This window comes from Apium graveolens, chromosome 5 (assembly GCF_009905375.1).
Source record: "Apium graveolens cultivar Ventura chromosome 5, ASM990537v1, whole genome shotgun sequence".
NCBI lineage: Eukaryota > Viridiplantae > Streptophyta > Magnoliopsida > Apiales > Apiaceae > Apium > Apium graveolens.
Genome location: NC_133651.1, coordinates 249,871,371 through 249,889,848, shown reverse-complemented (window position 1 = coordinate 249,889,848; position 18,478 = coordinate 249,871,371).

Sequence of the window (18,478 nt, the reverse complement as noted above, 5' to 3'; positions counted from 1 at the left end):
TCATCAAGTGAGGGGGAGAAACAGCTCAATATTCAAGTCAACAAAGTAATTGTGCCAACAATTGCTTTCACTAAGCCACCAGCTATGGACAACATTGACATCATAAATCTGGCAGCAGCAAAACTAGAATCAAATGACAAACTGCTAAAGATTGATGTAGCAGCAGCTAAGAAGGAAATAAAAGAAAAATGGAAGAAAATATATGCAGAAATTCAACAGAAGTTTGGACCAATTCAGAAACCAGATAAAATATTTAATCATCACTCTCGAGTCAAGCAGATTTCTTTAAAGAAATGAGTTTGAATTATCTGGAAAAGGGTCAAACATCCTGCATAAAATCTCCAAAGGAAAATCTGGTCCTGAAGTCTAAAAGAAACTACTCAAAGTTTTCAGACAAAAATCCTATGAATACTGTGTTTGAGACACCCAGGCCATATGAGAAGAAGATGTTGGCTAGGTCAATTGCATTTTTCAAAGATCCTACTGATTCAGCACTTAAAAGAAGAATTGCCAAAATCTACAGAAGTGGTAAAGAAATTTGTATGGTGGTTGGACACCCTTTATTTGTAGAAGCTGAGAAGGAGTAGAAGGAAAGAATCAGGCAAGAAAAGAAGCAAGCTGCCTTAGATGCTAAGAAGCTCAAACAAAAGAAGGAGCAAGCTGCTATCTTGGCCAAACTTCAAGTTGTGAAGACTACAACAGAGATTTATGCACAACCATCTGTAATTGCTGAACCTCAAGATCAGAAAGTGCAAGATGCACCACAACAGAAAAGAAGATAAAGATACAAGCTTCCCTCTAAAAGAAAATTGGACTTCAGTGATGAGAAAAGGGAAGATTACATTCCCAAAAAGTCTACAACTTCAACTCAGACATCAAAACCCTCAATGGTATTTGAAGAATTCAAGGTGGTGGATCCAACTATGAATATTCATGGTGAGCCCATAATTCCAAAGGATGAGCCAGTAGACTGGGATAGTTTGCCAATTCCTAAACTAAATTTTCCTATCTTCAACAAGCCAAAGAAGACAAAGACTAGAGCAATCAAGAAAGTGAAGCCTGTGACTCTTAGATCCAAGACCCTAACCAAATCTCAACCCACAGTCAATAAGGAAGATATCTTATACATCTGTGACATGAAGGAGTTCTCTGAAATAAACCTCTACTTGGAAGAATTGGAAGAAGTAAGAGGGATTGATGCTTACAGACATCTTCCTGAAAGGCTAGTGTTCAAATACAAGGGAGGTAAAAAGATCACATGGCCACTTCACAGGATTCTACAAGAAAGCCAATCTGTACTGATAAAGGTCTATTCATCCTTCAAGAAGAACTTTGGATTTAATATGACTGAAAGGAGAATAGTCCTAAAGAAAATAGAGGAGCTAAGGAGTAATAGAGCCAAAGATGCACTTCCAAGAACTCTGTCTATTCCCTTCACAGGAAAGAGAGTGCATTTGAGACCTTATTGGCTGATGGAATTCATGGATGATAAGGGAGTTAGGAGATTCTTCAGACTGGATGACCAACTGAGTATCTCTAGCAATGAGACTCTTTTGGAAATGCAAGAAATGTTGGATTTATTTGAAGCTGATGAACTTGAATTCCACAAACAACTCCAGAATCAAATAGAAGAGAACAACATGAGGCTTGGGAAGAAATCCAGACAATCAAGGAAATAGATTTATCTGCTCATACTAGAGGAGCACCTTGATCATGATCGTGAGAACGTTTTGTACACTTTGCTTTGTTCAATATCAGTAAATATTGCAGCACTTATCAGTTTTATCTACTACTTTTCAATATATGTTTTTAGGGTGTTTTGTTATCATCAAGTTTCTCTTAATTTATGGCTACAATTCCAGTAGACATAAATTGGGGGAGATTGTTAGGAATATGTTGTGAACTTGATGATAATTTAAACAAATCACCTTGGTAGATTTAACTTAGTGAATTTTGTAGCACTCAATGGATGATCTAATATAGTCCCGACGGATAAATCTTATAGTCCCGACGGATGATAGATTAACATCCATCGAGTGAGTAACTTATGTAATAATATAAATTGTACCACATTTCTGCAAACAACTTTGTGTAGATTCTGTAGGAGTATATGAGTCATGTTGACTACTAGTGGATATGCAGAATAAGTTGATTAATTGTAAATATGAGATGTCTTGTAATTCTGTATAAGTAAATGAAGTCAAGTGACAAATAGCTATCCGACGGATGATCAACAAAGCTTCCCGACGGATGACAAACATGTACCCGACGGATGATCAAATTCAAATATCTGTTGACAGTGACAACACAGTCACATGCGTTGGGTGTTTGCAAAAGGAATGTGGCATCCTGTTAAGCAGGAATTTGAGAACAAAGAAACATTACCATTTCCATGCAATTGTGGATATATTCAAAGATGCTGGAATAGAGTAGTGAAGTAGCATGAAGTTAGACTAGATATGTTTTGTTTTATTATCTTGTCTTATTATCATGTAAACTTGGTGATATATAAACCAAGTGTAGCAAGTAGAACATATCAAACTAAGCAGATACATTTTCAGATAAACATATCAAGCTATATTCTGTAAGCATTTCTCTGTAGTTTAGTTGTTCAAACTTGTAAGCAGCTGTGAGATATTCAAGCTTCACAGGGTTCTCATTCAATATATATATATATATTTGGTGGACACTTTCAAATCCACTAGAAAGTTTTAAAAGCTCTTATTTTTATTACTTAGTGTTTTGATTTCTATCATCTTTTTATTCCGCGCAACTGCTAATCAAACACTGTTATATTTATTGAGTTAGAACTGTTTTAAAATCAGAAAAGGTAGCCAGAATTACATTCAACCCCCCTTCTGTAATTCTTGTTGTATTGTTAGGGAATAACAATCCTCATTCGAGGGACAGGGATGCGTCCTGAATATGGGGTGAACCGTGGCTATACCTGCGTTCATAAATCAAGGGAGATAGCTGTAGCAGAGTGTTATCCTTGCACAGGGAGATGCACTATCCATGAAGTCTTATGATTATGGGCGAGCCTTGGGCCTTTACGGTTGGGCCTCATTATTGGACATTTCTAAAACTAGTGGGAGATGGATTCTGGAGGGACTTCTACCGGGCCTAGGAATGAGAAGTCTAAGTCTATTAGATTTCTTGTTCCCCAAGAACTACGTCAGGCTTGATCCCTATATAAAGGTTATGTAGGCACATTGAGAGGGGTAAGAAGTTGAGAGCTGAAAATGAGCCACCACTTGCCCTAATCAATCTCAGCCAATAATCAACATACAACCACCACACACCGCTTGATTTTCCGGAAAAGAACCACCGTCACAGATCTTGATTCCGGAGAGAAACCTCAAACTTTGTTGTTACCAGATTTCTCCGTCAATAGACTCTGCTATAACAAACATATGTAACAAACAGAGTATGTTAAGCAAGTCAAATTAGATCCTGTAATATAGGTCCAAGAATCTACCATTTCATCGGAGTTCAGCATTTATTTGCCTGTATTTGTGTAACCATGTCTCTAATCTTTTAACTAAGATAACGAGCACATAAATTCCATCAATTAGCAGCATACATTTATTAACTAGTTACAATGGAAACATAAAAATACAAGGAGGGGTAATTACGTAAACCTGTTACAATAGTAATCGGACCTCGAACCTCGGGTAAGTTATGCTTGGCCAAAGATTTAATAACCAGCAACTTTCCTGCCTAGTAAATAAATGATGAGTACAATTAATTAATTTTAACATATAACAAGCACTTCATTTAAATAATAAAGTATTCCACACATATGTGCACATAATTACATATAAAAGAACACATACCCGAGGAGGGCCTTGAACAACAACTACAAAGGGTGGTTCCTCGCCAATGTTACGATTGACAATAAGAACATGAAGTATGCGTTGCTCTTTCTCAGTAGCACACGATTGTTATCTTTTTTGCTTTAACAGTTGAGGTAAACGCAAATGCCTATTAAGAAGAATTAAAAAAAATCACAATTAACCTTATACCAAATTCGATTAAAACTACACATAACCAAAGTATAAATAGCATCAATACCAATTTGGATTTGGTAATGTTTGACTATTTAGTGAGAGAGACATAAATGGGAAGAGATGGGGGATACAAAGAGAGGGGGGCAAGGGACAAAAAGATTTGAATGGAAGACCCAATTGATTGAATAACCCCAAAGGTGTAAAACCCATTGGATGTAAGTGGATCTACAAGAAAAAAAGGGGAGCATATAAAAAGGTGAAAGCCTGGAAAGCAAGACTTGTTGTGAAAGGGTATGTTAGGCCTCAATGATAATATAGAAGGGGGTTGAATATAGTATCTACAATCAATTCGATTATGAACACAAGTATGTAACAGAAAACAAGTTTATTCAATATATCAAACTCTATTACAGTAGGTTAATCTACTCTCTCAGTGATGTATGATATCACTAAGAGCTGCTAGGGTTACAATGAATAATATTCTCGTGAATGATAACACATATAGTGTAAACCCTAAGCTGTGTTTACATAGTACACAGTTACAAGATATCTTCTAATTGACATGAAATATATCTCTTCCTAAAATATATCAATCAGATATTATCTTTTGTAGTCCTATAGCTGTCCAACTCTCCATGCATATCTTTATTTGTTTAATCCAGATCCTCTCCTGTAAATCAGCCGCTTTTCATCCCTGAAATATATTCGCACTTAAGTTCTGATATAAGTTCTGACGCCTTAAGTTCTGATAACTTCCTACCTTCAATAAGTTCTGATTTCCAATTAAGTTCTGATATTCTGATAATAAATTCTGAAACTAAACAAATCAGATTAGACATGACATCACAAATATATCTAACAATCTCCCCCAACTTGTAAATTATGAAAAATATACAGGTTAATAGATTTGATGAAGTTAAAATCATTTAAGTACAAATGCAATGAGAGTTTATTTAGACAACTAACTATAACTTACAATACATGTAGCTTTACCAATATCACTGGATCAATCTGAATCCAAAGTGATTCCTTGTAAAGTCTGTTACCAGCTTATCCTCAGCATTTCTCAGAACTTCAACTAACTATGCTTTGACTTGCATCAGTTCTTTATCTTCATTATCACCAATATGATAAATGGCTGATCTGAGTACAGGAATTGATGTTCTTTCAAGCCCATCTTCAAGTCTGATAACTCTGGGATGTGAAGAGTCTTCATTGTAACATAAGCATCTTCCTTTCAGAATTACTTCTACCTTAGCATAATTCTTCCTCATAGGAATTTCTCTTCCATCATCTTCAACTATCTTTGGAATAAATTCTGTAACCCTTGATCCAGAAATTTTGGCTTTATCCCTTATGGTCTTCATCAAGAAATTTGACCATCTTCTGGTAACCTCAGACTTTAACTCTAAAAGATAATGAATAAATTGAAGTTCTTTAAAAAATTTGTTCAGCACATCTGATTCTGACATTCTCTATGTTCTTCCATCTTTAAGAAATTGAATCAGCTTTTCCTTGACTTTACTCTTATCATGAGTATCTAGTACCACTTGAGCAGATATAACCTTGTCAAGGTATTTCTGTGTAACTTCCTCAAGTGGTTTGTCAGTTAATAAAAATGGATCTTTGATAGTTACTTCAAATCCTATTTTTGGTCCTAGCTTCATTTGATCCTAACCCATATCTGTCTCTTGCTTCTCTGGCATTCAATCCAATAGTCATGAAATCAGATAGCAGTTGACTTTTCTTAGGATCTGATGGTTTAACATTTTTCCATAGGAGTTTCTTCTTATCAGCAATTTTCATCTTGTTCAAATCAACTTGAGCTCTGTCTGAGGTTGATATCTTGATGACTTGTTCAGGATTTACAGATTCTTCTATAGCTTGCTGTTCTGAAATATCTTCACTCTGAACAACTTGAGCTATATCAGAGGTTGTCTTAGATTCTTCTGTCATCTTCTTTCTCTTTAGAGTTTCAACAATTTCATCTTCAGTAGCTGTATCATCAAAGACTTGAACCATCTTGCACACAGGATCCATCAGAATTTGAGGAATCTTCATTTTCTGCTTCTTGACTGTCTGCCCAACTTTTCCTTTTTCCTTGTCTTTGGGATCAGTAGTAGTTTGAGATCTAGTCCTTGATGTAGGAATCTCTGTGGCAGATCTTTCTTTAATCACAATCCCCTTTTCTTTTGGCCTTGGTGGCTTTTTAGCATCAGAAGCTTTTGACTTTGGTTTGCTCTTCTCAGCAGCAAATTTAGCTTCTTCTTCTCTTAATTCCTCTAAATCCACTCCTGGATTATCCTTAAGGAATAGTCTCTTGGCCAGTTCTTCATCAATAGTTTGAAGTTTGGGATCCTTGTAAAAGAATGTTGCTTTCTTTCCCTTGAATTTCAGAGTCTGCAAAAACTTCTGTAAATCTTGGCTTCCAGCTTGAATCATTACATCAAAAGTAGTTTTCAGAACTTGATCATCATAATTTGTAGGCTTCTTTCCTTCCTTATCCCTCCTTTGAGTAGAACCAAACAATCTCTGATGAGAACCTGTCTGTTAAGAAGGAATCCTGCTCAATTGCTCTCCTTGACTATGACCTCTACTCTTATCAGAGTTTCCCTAGTCATCTCCATGATCATCCTTTTACTTCAGTGTCTTGATTGGTGAGCATTTGGACTTAACTACCTTCTCCCCCTTTTTGGCATCATCTGTCAGGAGTAGTGAAAGAAGGAGTTCCACTGAAGATTGGATTTCATTGAGCTGTGTTTGTTGAGAGGCTTGATTCTGCAGGACCTCATCCAGTTTGGCCTGCTGCTTGATTTGAACTTGCTCAATAGCCTCCACTTTTTCTTGAATTGGTCTGATAAACCTATTCTTGTCTAGTTTGAGCATCAGGTCTAGCTTATCAGCTGCTTCCTTAAGTTTATCAACCTTTTCATGAGTCTTGGAGTGTAGACCTTGAAGAGATTTAGTACTGAGAGCAGTGACTTTAAGTTGTGTTTTGAAGTCAGAATTTATCAGCAACTCATCAACTTTTGAAACATGTTCTGACAGAACATGTGGGTTGAGAATGAAGTCAGGTTCATTCCACTTCTTTGTCCACTCAACTCCTCTGAAAGTTTCCTCCCATGGAACATAAGCATATTCTTCAACAAATTTAAGCAGTGCCTCCTTGCCAAGAATTGGAGCATTAACTGGAGCACTTGTTGGAGCACTGTCTCCGAAATTTGATAAAATCTCATCATCTTCTGATAACACTAGAGTTTGTGTAACTGAAGGAGATTTTGGAGCAACTTCATCTAAATTCTGATCTTTAGTGCCAAGATCAAGAATTGGTGTTGTTGGTATCTCAACCTGTAGAATTGGTGAAACAGGAGATGTTGGTTGTTTTGCTGGTGGAGCTTCCTGATAGAGAACATAAGGAATATTCAACTTGTGAATATTAATTTCAAGACTTAACCCTGAATCTCCAACCGAGGCAGTTTCTTTGAATGGAGAGATATGAGGTGTGATCACTGTGTCATGAACATTATCTTCAGGTTGAGGTGGAGCTGTCAAAGCTTCAATGACTGTAGGTTCTGATGAGATCAGAGATTCCTGATCCCCTTCCTCAGCATCTTCAGTATCCTCATATTGAATTTGTGCAATATGCACACCTGCTCTAGTCTTCCTTGATCTTCTAGATAGAGGAATGACTTTATCTGTATCAGAACTTGAAGGTCTTTTCCTTTTCAAAATTCCAGAACCCTCAGCTTCATTCTCCTTCTGAAGAGTTGACTCTTCGGCTTCTAATGTCACAGGTTCTGATGCAGGAACCTGGACTTGTTCATCCTTATCAGATTCATCTCTCAGAATCATCCTTCTTCTTCTCCTTGGTGGAGATTTAGGCACAAAGATAGTTCTTTTAGTTTTGGGCCTAGAGGATGTGTCGGATTTTACAACTGGCACATTTTGAGAAGTACCAGAGGTTGGCTTGGTTTTGGATTTGAGAGGTGAGGTTCTGATAGTAGGTGCTGATGGTTGTGGTTGAGAGGATTGTGCTGGTTAATAGTAGGTTTTGATAGTAGGTTGTGGTTGAGTATTGGAAGGCTGGGTTGGTGGAGGTTGAGAAGTAGTAGGCTGTGTAGGTGCAACATCAAGATATATGATTGTGTATGTGTGAGGATCAGAATTTACTAAGAACTCTTTTACAGATTGAGGAATTTGAAGAGGTCTTAGTATGTCTTTCTTATTATCAGCAGATAACAAGTCTGTGAAGGCCCTTTTATGAAGTTTAAAAGGTTGAATCAAGTCACAAAAGCCTTGGGGCTTATCAGAACAACAAAAACTATAAATAAGCTGACAGGACCTAGCAAAGTAAATAGTATTTGGGTCCTCTTTCAACCTATCCCCAATAAAACCCAAAATAGCAGTAGCATAATCAAAATAAGTTTGATTAAGAAGTGCATACCCTATTTGCTGACTCGGAATTGGAATAGCATCAAAGTTTGAGCATTTGTTGGCAAAGGCTCTGGTGATGCAATCGAAAAAGAAGCTCCACTCCCTTCTGATGTATGGCCTCTTTAGTTGTCCCAACTTGGACAAACTTTTCTCATAGCCAAGATTGTCCATCATACTCTGTAGAAGTGGATCCTCAATCTGAGCATTAAAAGTACAAGTTTCTGGCAAATGCAGAGCTTGTCGAATAGTAGACAAGATAACCAGGTGCTCATCTTCCCCAGTTGTGAAAATGATGCTTGGAGACCCATCTTCACCACCATCATCATAGACTGCAGTCCTCCAAAACTCCAGAATTTGTGTTCCTGAGAATGCTTGTGGTTGGGTCAAAGCATACCCAATCTCACTGTGAGCCAGAAAATCTTGAATGAAGTAAAGATTTGAAGGAGCATCGTCCTTGTTGAAGATTACTGGACTTGAAGATTTTATTGATCATGATCAGCTGAGATTTGAAAATGAAGACTTAAATTCTGATACTAAAAATCCTGATAATCTAAATCCTGATACTGCAAACTCTGATGGATTAAACTCTGATGTTATTGAAATTGTGGTGACTACGCCAAAGGAAGATGCACCTATGCAGGGGGAGCATACTCAAGATATAACCACATATCAAGAAGCATCAGAACATACATCTGGCTCTTCAAGTTCTGATTCGTCAAGTTCTGATAAGCCAAGTTCTGATAGTTCTGAAAATCTAAATTATGAAGGATCCAACTCAGAGAGCATAGTTTCAGGGGGAGCATCAGAAAATATTGATGAAGATAGCATGGATCATGGGGGAGCATCCAGTTCTAGAGAAAACCTTCCATCTGCAAGGAAGTGGACTAAATTACATACACCTGTCTTAATAATTGGAAATCCTGATGCAGGAGTCTGAACTAGAACAGCTACTTCAAGTGAATGTCTTTACAATTCTTTTCTTTCTCAGACTGAACCAAAGAAAGTGGAAGAAGCTCTTCAAGATGCTGATTGGGTGCAAGCAATGCAGGAAGAGTTAAATTAATTTGAAAGAAACAAAGTCTGGACCCTAGTGCCAAGACCAAAGAACAGATCTGTTGTTGGTACAAAGTGGGTATTCAGAAACAAAAATGATAGTGATGGCATAATTACAAGGAATAAGGCAAGGTTGGTTGCAAAAGGATATTCTCAACATGAGGGAATTGATTATGATGAAACATTTGCATTGCTAGATTGGAAGCCATAAGGATATTTTTGGCTTATGTTACTCACAAAAAGTTTACTGTCTTTCAAATGGATGTGAAAAGTGCTTTTCTCAATAGAGAATTGGAGGATGAAGTATATGTTGAACAACCTTGAGGCTTTGTAGATTCCAAATATCCAGATTATGTCTACAGGCTTGATAAAGCACTCTATGGCCTTAAGCAAGCTCCAAGAGCATGGTATGAGACTTTAGCTCAGTTTCTTCTGGAAAGTGGATTTAATAGAGGAACTATAGAGAAAACACTGTTCTACCTCAACCATGGAAAGGACTTACTTCTGGTTCAGATATATGTTGATGATATCATTTTTGGTTCTACAAATGACAGACTTTGCAAGAAGTTTGCCAAACTGATGCAGTCAAGGTATCAAATGAGTATGATGGGGGAACTTAGCTATTTTCTGGGCCTTCAAGTCAAGCAGAATGAAGAAGGCACTTTTATTTGTCAAACCAAGTACACCAGAAATTTGCTGAAGAAATTTGGGATGCAAGATTATTCAAGTGCATCCACTCCCATGGCCACTGCAACAAAACTGGATAAGGATACTGGTAAATCAGTAGATATTACTGATTACAGAGGTATGATTGGCTCTCTACTCTATCTAACTGCTAGTAGACCTGATATCATGTATGCTACCTGTCTTTGTGCAATATTTCAAGCAGATCCAAGAGAACCTCACTTAACAGTTGTGAAAAGAATTTTCAAGTATCTTAAGAGAACAGCTGATCTGGTATTGTGGTATCCCAGAGAATCAGATTTTAAACTAATAGGTTACTCAGATGCAGATTTTGCAGGTTACAAAATTGACAGGAAAAGCACAAGTGGAAGCTGCCAATTCCTTGGAGGCAGATTGGTTTCTTGGTTTAGCAAGAAACAAAAGTCAATTTCCACATCAACTGCAGAAGCAGAGTACATTGCTGCAGGAAGCTGTTGTGTACAGATTCTTTGGATGAAGAATCAGTTACTGGATTATGGGTTAACATATTTTAAAATACCTATTTACTGTGATAATCAAAGTGCTATTTCTATGACAGGTAATCCAGTTCAACACTCAATGACAAAACACATCAGCATTAGGTACCACTTCATAAGGGAACATGTAGATGAAGGTACAGTGGAATTGCACTTTGTTCCAACAGTTCAATAACTAGCAGATATCTTCACAAAACCACTGTGTGAAGCTACTTTTACAAGATTGGTTAATGAACTTGGAATGGTTTCAGGTTCTTTCTCTAAATCTGCTTAGTTTTGATTCTGATGCATCAGACTTTATGATCACTATTTACAGAAATTACTCTCCTTGTGTATTCTGTGCTTACTTGAAAATTGCTTAAGTACTGATTGTTGTCTGATGTGAATTTCTAAACTCTGATACTGATATGACTGATCATGTGACTATTCAATCCTATGAAGATAAATGTGCTAGATGATGACCTAGTAGTCTTCAATATACTAGAGATCCCATGTTAGAAGTAATTATTTATGTGGAAATCCAATGATAAAAGCAAATTCTGATATTGAGCTTAGTTAAGTTTACTTTGTCTATCTTATTACTAAGTCAAAAACTAGAAGAATGCTTATCATCTGTTAAGTTCTGATGTTAATAAATCTGTTGAATGTACTAAGTGCTGATAAACCTCTCTTATCAAAAGAAAAGGGAAAAGAAAAAGAAATAAAAATCAGGTACTCCTTTGAGGTCTAGAGTAAAAATGTGGAAGGGACGACCCAAGTGCATTGTTGGTATTAAGTAATATGCATCAGAAAAGCAAAATATTTTTCTTGGTGACTTTTCACACTCTATGATTACTGGAGAAATACTATGATAATAGCATAAATTCTGATAAGCAGTCGTGACTTACTTACACTGAGAAGCCACTGCAAAATGGAATTTAAAAAGATGCACAAAATTAGCACAAGACAGTTGAGGTGGACTCATGCATGAACTCATTCAATAGTAGGCTTCAGAATAATGACAGATTTTAAGTAAAGTTTTAGTTATGCCTTATTTCTAAGATGTACTGAAGTGAATCAGACTTTACTCTTTGTCTGATATTTAGCTTAATGCACACACTAACACTCCATATGAATGCTAAAAATTTTTGTGGTGATCCATGTTGTTGTAGATGAACAGTTTATGTGTCAGATTGCATAAATTCTGAGGACAGGTTCTGTTGAACGTTCTGATGATTAAGTTCTGAAGAATCGATATCAGAATTTGGGTGAAGAATTACGGAGATAGGCATTCATTTTTCGAGTTAAGAAATCATGTTCCGATGACTGTTAAGTTCTGATATAAGTCTAAGTTCTGATATTAAATTCTGATCCTTTACTTGACTTATTTGTGGTTAAAATATGAAACAGTCTCATTTTAAATCAGAATATATTTGGGCGGAATATTAACAGTCAATATAATTAGGGATAGTAGTACACGTACATGCACAATAATTTTTACTTGTTTCTTGTGCGCATTAAACCTCGTTTTACACTTCCAATGACTATTTTTCCTCTTCCCAGTCTAGGGAGACGAGGTAGAATTATTTCTACATGTCAGCATTAAATTTCCTTGTGTCTCCTGGCATTCTCTTGCCTATATAAACGAACACTTCACATCAGCCTACACATCATTTCTTTTCTCACATACTCACTCTCCTGTCCTTCATACCAACAAAAACATGGTCAACTACAATATGTTTTTGAACTATGAGACCTTCAACATGGAGCTGAGTTGTGAGGCCTGGCAGCAGGAATGGCATGTAACTGTAATTCCTGATGAGATATGGGACTCGGTTCCCCAGGAGGTTCTCACACACCTCCTGTTCTTTTACATGGATTACCATCGCCATCTGGAGCGATTGGAGGAAGAACGACTGGAAGCTCTCCGCCAACAAGAGCGAATCATTTGACTCGTTATTCTTTTTGTAGATTGTCGGAAGAAGAAATAATTTGTTTTTTTTCCTGTTTTTCTTCATCGTCAGCTTTGTCCGGCTTCTTAGTCAAGGACAAAAGCTGTTGATGTTAGGTTTAGAAGCTTATGACAGTCTTGTAATGTTCTGATATAATTTTAAAGTTCATGAATATATTTTCTTAATATATTAATGGAATTTCTTATTTTTGCAAAATCCTGTCTCTGAGATGTTTGCAATTTAACTGCAATGTTAAATCCTGATATATCCATGTTCTGATGATCATTTTAATCATTGATTTAAATTACGTTCTGATTTTAAAATATCAGTACTTGTTTACTTGATGTATTTTGATCATTCTCACACTCGAAATTTATTTTCAGAATATTGTTTTTACAGTGAAAATAATTGAATAAGTGGGAACAGTTTAAATTTTGAATTAAACCGACTTACCTCAATTAATGGGATTATTGGGTAAGTGGAACGGTTTTTCCTTGAAAAACTGCATGTGATAAGTAATGATTACTGTTTTCCCGTGCCCATTAACTATTCATTATTGCTGCATGTCTCACAGGTGTCCAACGGTTATTTTTTTTAACCATGTATAAGTAAGAGAGAGAGAAGATTATACAATCTTTTATTTACTTTTACACTTTATCTCTCTTTCTTCACTTTTACTATCTCTCATCTCCTGAAGTTGTTTTTCATACAGATATTTTATCAAACACCTTACAGGCACTCTCAATTTTCAATTTTTCTCATGGCACCTAAGGATTTGATTATTGATGGAGCTAAGTTCATTCCAAATAACTATGCTGCAATTCTCAATCATGATAAAACTCCGTCTGAGTTGCATTTTGTGCAAGATCTTCTTGCACACAGTGACATTGGGTATGCATTGACCCAGCCTTCAGTCTTTTCAAGCCAACAAGTTCTGACATTTTGGCGGACTGGGTATTTTGATAATGGTGGTGCAATGGTACTCCCAGTATTGTTTTTGAAGTGGATGATTCTGAACACGTGGTAACTCCTGGTACAATTCGCAAGGCCTTACATTTACCAGAAGGCTGTATATTTTCAACACCGGAGGAATCAACTCTACAAGAGTTAATGGACAGTTTGGGGTATGAAAGGAGTTTGGCTAAGCTTGGACAGTTGAAACGGGCACATATCAGAAAGGAATGGAGCTTCTTCTTTGACTGCATCACTAAAGCCTTCGGGAATAACTGTTCCAACTTTGATGCCATTCCAATAATGAGTCCACATCGGGTATGCTATTATTAACCAAACTTATTTTGATTTTATAAGTGTTGTGATAGGTTTTATTGGGGATAGGATGACAGAGGATAGGAATGTTGTCTACTTTGCTAGATTCTGTCAGCTTATATATAATTTTTGTTGTGCTGATGAACCCCAACCTACTACTGACTTATATCCACCTTTTAAACTTGCAAAACGGGCCTTTAATGACTTGGTAAATGCTGACCTTAAGAAAACGGTGGTTAGACCTTTACAGATTCCTCAGTCTGTAAAACAGATCTTGGTAAATGCTGATCCTGAAACCTATAGATCTGTTTATCCTGATGTACATCCAACCACCACATCCCAAACACCACAGCAACCATCAGAACATACCACTCATACATCTATACCTCAACCCTCCCTCAGAACATATCTCAAATCATATCTCACTACCCTCACAAACAGCTCAATCTTCATCTTCGGCACCTACTGTGAAGCCTTCATCTTCCATGCCCAAGAGGACAAAGACTGTTCCTCAAACACCACAGAAGAGAAGGAGGATTGTTCTGAGAGATGAGTCTGATAGTGAGGAACAGGTTTCTGCATCAGAACCTGTTGTTACAGAAGCTGAGAAGGTTCCTTCTCAGAAGGATTCTGGAATTGGGGGATCTAAGCTTCTCAAAAGGCTTAGAAGAATGACTTCTGCTGAACCTCCCAAGGAATCCCCACCTTCAAAGAGATACAAGAAACAGAGAGCTAAAAGGCCAGCTTCAGATGATGAGGAAGCAGTAGCTAAGGAAGGAGATCAGGAATCTCTGATCTCACAAGAACCAGAATTTGCTGAAGCTACTGCATCTCCTTCTCCATTGACCCCAACTCAGGAAGCTGCTACAGACAAGGCAAACACACCATCTGTGTCTCCTGTACATGAAACTGTATCTCCTGTAGACCCAGGCACAAGTGCTGAAATTGATATTCACAACCTGGTTGTGCCTGAGGTTCTCTACTTAGAAGCTCCAACAGCAATTCATCCATCAACAACACCTGTTACTGATGCTACTCAAACTCCAGAATTGTCTACTACATCTTCTCTGCATCTAGATGATGATGATCAGAATATAGGTGAGCATCAGGATATGGCTGTTAATCAGAACTTGGAACCAGATCAGCACTTAGAGGATGATGCTGAAGCCTCAATTGCTTCTCATACTGTTGTTTTATCAGAAGATGCTGATTCTGTTAGTTCTGATGCTTCAAATGCTGATCCTACTGGTGATGCTGCTATTAATGCAGATGCTGATGCAGCCGGTCCTTCAGGACATGCACCTCAATAAACTGTTCATAAATCTGAACTAGTTAAGAAGTTTGTTACAAGAGAACCACCAGTACCTTGGAGTGAAACTCCTAGAGGACAAGAGTGGACTAAGGAATGGAACTCAGTTACCTTTGTTCCATCTGAAATGATTCTTGCTGAGCACTTGGCAAAAGCTGATGAAATATTAACTAATGATGATTTCAAGACACAACTTCGAGTTACTGCATTGAGTACTAGACATCTTCAAGGTCTCCATTCAACAACTCATGCAGAGTTACATAAAATTCAGGAAGAATTGCTCAAGCAAGAAACAGTTAATAAACTTGAAAAGAAAAGTTTCTTTAAACCTACCTTTGACAGAGTTGCTTACATTGAGAAGACCCAAGAGAAGCAACAATGTCAGATTGATGATATTTTGAAAAATCAAGCTTCTCAGCAATCTCAACTCGATGAAATCCAAGCCTCAGTGGAATTGCTTATTTCTCTTCTCTTACCTGCTGATGCCAAAAAGAGGGAGAAAGTAATTAAGTCCAAATGCAAAACTGATCAGACACTGAAGGGGAAGGATGATGAAAAAGATGACCAGGGAAACTCTGGAATGGGTGGAGGTCATGGTCAAGGTAGAAGTTTCTCATCAAGAAGAACTAGAATTACAAGTCACAGGACAAGTTCTGATGCTGGAAAAAGAATTACTTCTGCTACTGGTAAAAGGATAAGTTCTGATGAACTTTTGGATCTTGATGAAGAAATGTCAAGACAGTTATTTCTTAAGGAAAATCCAGGAATGGACTTGGAGAGTCTGATGGAAGAAGAAGCTAGACTTAAGTCAGAAAAAGTTAAATCTAAATCTGAAGCTTCTGTTGGTAAAAAGAAACTTCCAAAACTCAAAGGCATTGTGATAAAAGAAGGTATAAATCCTGAAGCAACCAAAGCTAAATCACAATTACAGATAGATCCAAGGTCCAAGGGCAAAGAGAAAGTTGGTGAACCTATCAAGGTTTATGTGCCTCCTGTGAATGAAAAAATTACTGATGAAGATGTTGATCTTGCTCTGACTTCAAGAAAAATTTCTAAGACAACCTCTGACATGGCTCAAGTTGTTCAGAGTCAAGAGATAGTTAGTTCTGATATCTCAAAGAAGCAAGTAACCTCTAATATAGCTCAAGTTAACTTGATATCAGAAGATAAATTAAAGGAAACCTCTGACACTGCTCATGTTAAACCTTCAAAGATACTCCTACCAGGATTCACCAAAGCCAAACAGACTCAACCTTTGAAGACTGCTGCAAGTGGTTTTGAAACAAGAGTGGTTACTGGAAAGGAAGCAAGAGATAAAACTGGATTGGGAAGTGCTGATGAAAGAAGAATACATAACACAACTAATGATCCAACTTCCTTAAGTGAACCAGGTATTGGAGCAACTCCTGAAAGATTGGATCAACTAGAATCTGTACAGATGGTTTATCATACCTACTTGAAAGAACACATCTTGTTGTACTTCATGACAGATGGTAGGGTTTATCATATAAGGGAAAATGCCATTCCACTGAAGTATTATGAAGAATTGGAACATGTATTATTCTTACTTCAAGTGAATGACAAAATAACAGAAAGTGCTGCAAACTATTTGAAGAATCAGATTCAGTGACAGAAAAGGCTTTATTCTGTTAAGTCTGACAGCACATATCTTCCAAAGTACAGAGATCACAAGGGTGATATTGTTGAGATGAAGCCCAACTCTGCTAAGATTATAACTACCTTTCTGGGTTACAGGGCTGTGGAATTCAATCTTGAGTCTGACAAGGCATATTTGATCAGACTGGATCAGGACATAAAGAAAGCTAAAATTAATGATCTCAGGGCTGCAATCTTTCAAACTGGTGAAGATTCTGCAGAACTTAAAGATGCTAAAAGGAGGATGGTTGATGAACTCAGATATGCTGAGAGATGTTTGTTGAAGAACTATCTCAGAACAACTCCTGACATCAGAGAGATCAGAAAGTGAAGCCAAGTCAAGATCTACAATTGCTCAAATTCTGATATGAATACAGACTGAAGTTGTTATCAGTAGTTAAAATTGGTAAAGCTTTAAGGACTGTAAGTTATAGTTATCTAGTCTAATTCTCAAGCATTTGTACTTAATGTTTTTGACATCATCAAATATTTGTTAAACTTGTATATTACGCTAATTTACAAGTTGGGGGAGATTGTTAGATATATTTGATAATGTCATGTCTAATATGATTTATGTTTAGTTTTCAGATCTTACTTAAACAGGACAAATCAGTATTTAACTGAAATCAACACTTATACTGAAGTCAGAACTTAAGTCATCAGTACTTAAGGTTCAGAAGAAATCTATCAGAAGATAATATCAGGACTTAAAGGAAATATTCAGATAAGGAAAGCAGCTGATTTACAGGAAGAGAAGATCGAGATAAATATAAGAAGAGATATGCATGAAGAAGGAATTCTATGAAGAAGAAAATACTTGGAAGAAAAGATATCTGATTGATATATTTTAGGAAGCAGAATTATATTCCATATCAATTAGCCATTATCTTGTAACTGTGTAGTATATAAACACAGACATAGGGTTTACACTATAAGTGTTATCATTATCGAGAAGATTATTCATTGTAACCCTAGCAGCTCTCGTGATATTTGTTCATCACTGAGAGAGAACAGTTCCATACTGTAACAGAGTTTATTGTTTTGAATAAAGTTTGTTTTCTGTTACTTGAGTTATTAAAGTTCGATTTGATTGTGCAATACACTGTATTCACCCTCCTCTACAGTGTGTGTGACCTAACAACTTAAACACAATTTGCTGAGTGTTATTCAAATCTGTGACAGAGGTTATCATGTGGATTTCTTTGAAGAACACTGTGAAGTTGTAAGCAAATCTACAGGCAAAGTTGTTCTGAAAGGATATAGGCATGGTAACATTTATGAAGCCAAGCTTTCAACAAGTACTGATGGTTCTGCAATCTGTTTGTTGAGTAGAACATCAATTGAAGAAAGCTGAAATTGCCACAAGAAACTCTCTCATTTAAATTTCAACAATATAAATGAACTAGTCAAGAAAGATCTTGTGAGAGGTTTGCCAAAATCAGTATTTGCTCCTGATGGCCTTTGTGATTCCTGTCAAAAGGCAAAACAAAGAAAATCTTCATTCAAGAGCAAGACTGAATCTTCAATTCTTGAGCCTTATCACCTACTACATGTTGATCTATTTGGTCCAGTGAATGTCATGTCTATTGCAAAGAAGAAATATGCTATGGTCATAGTGGA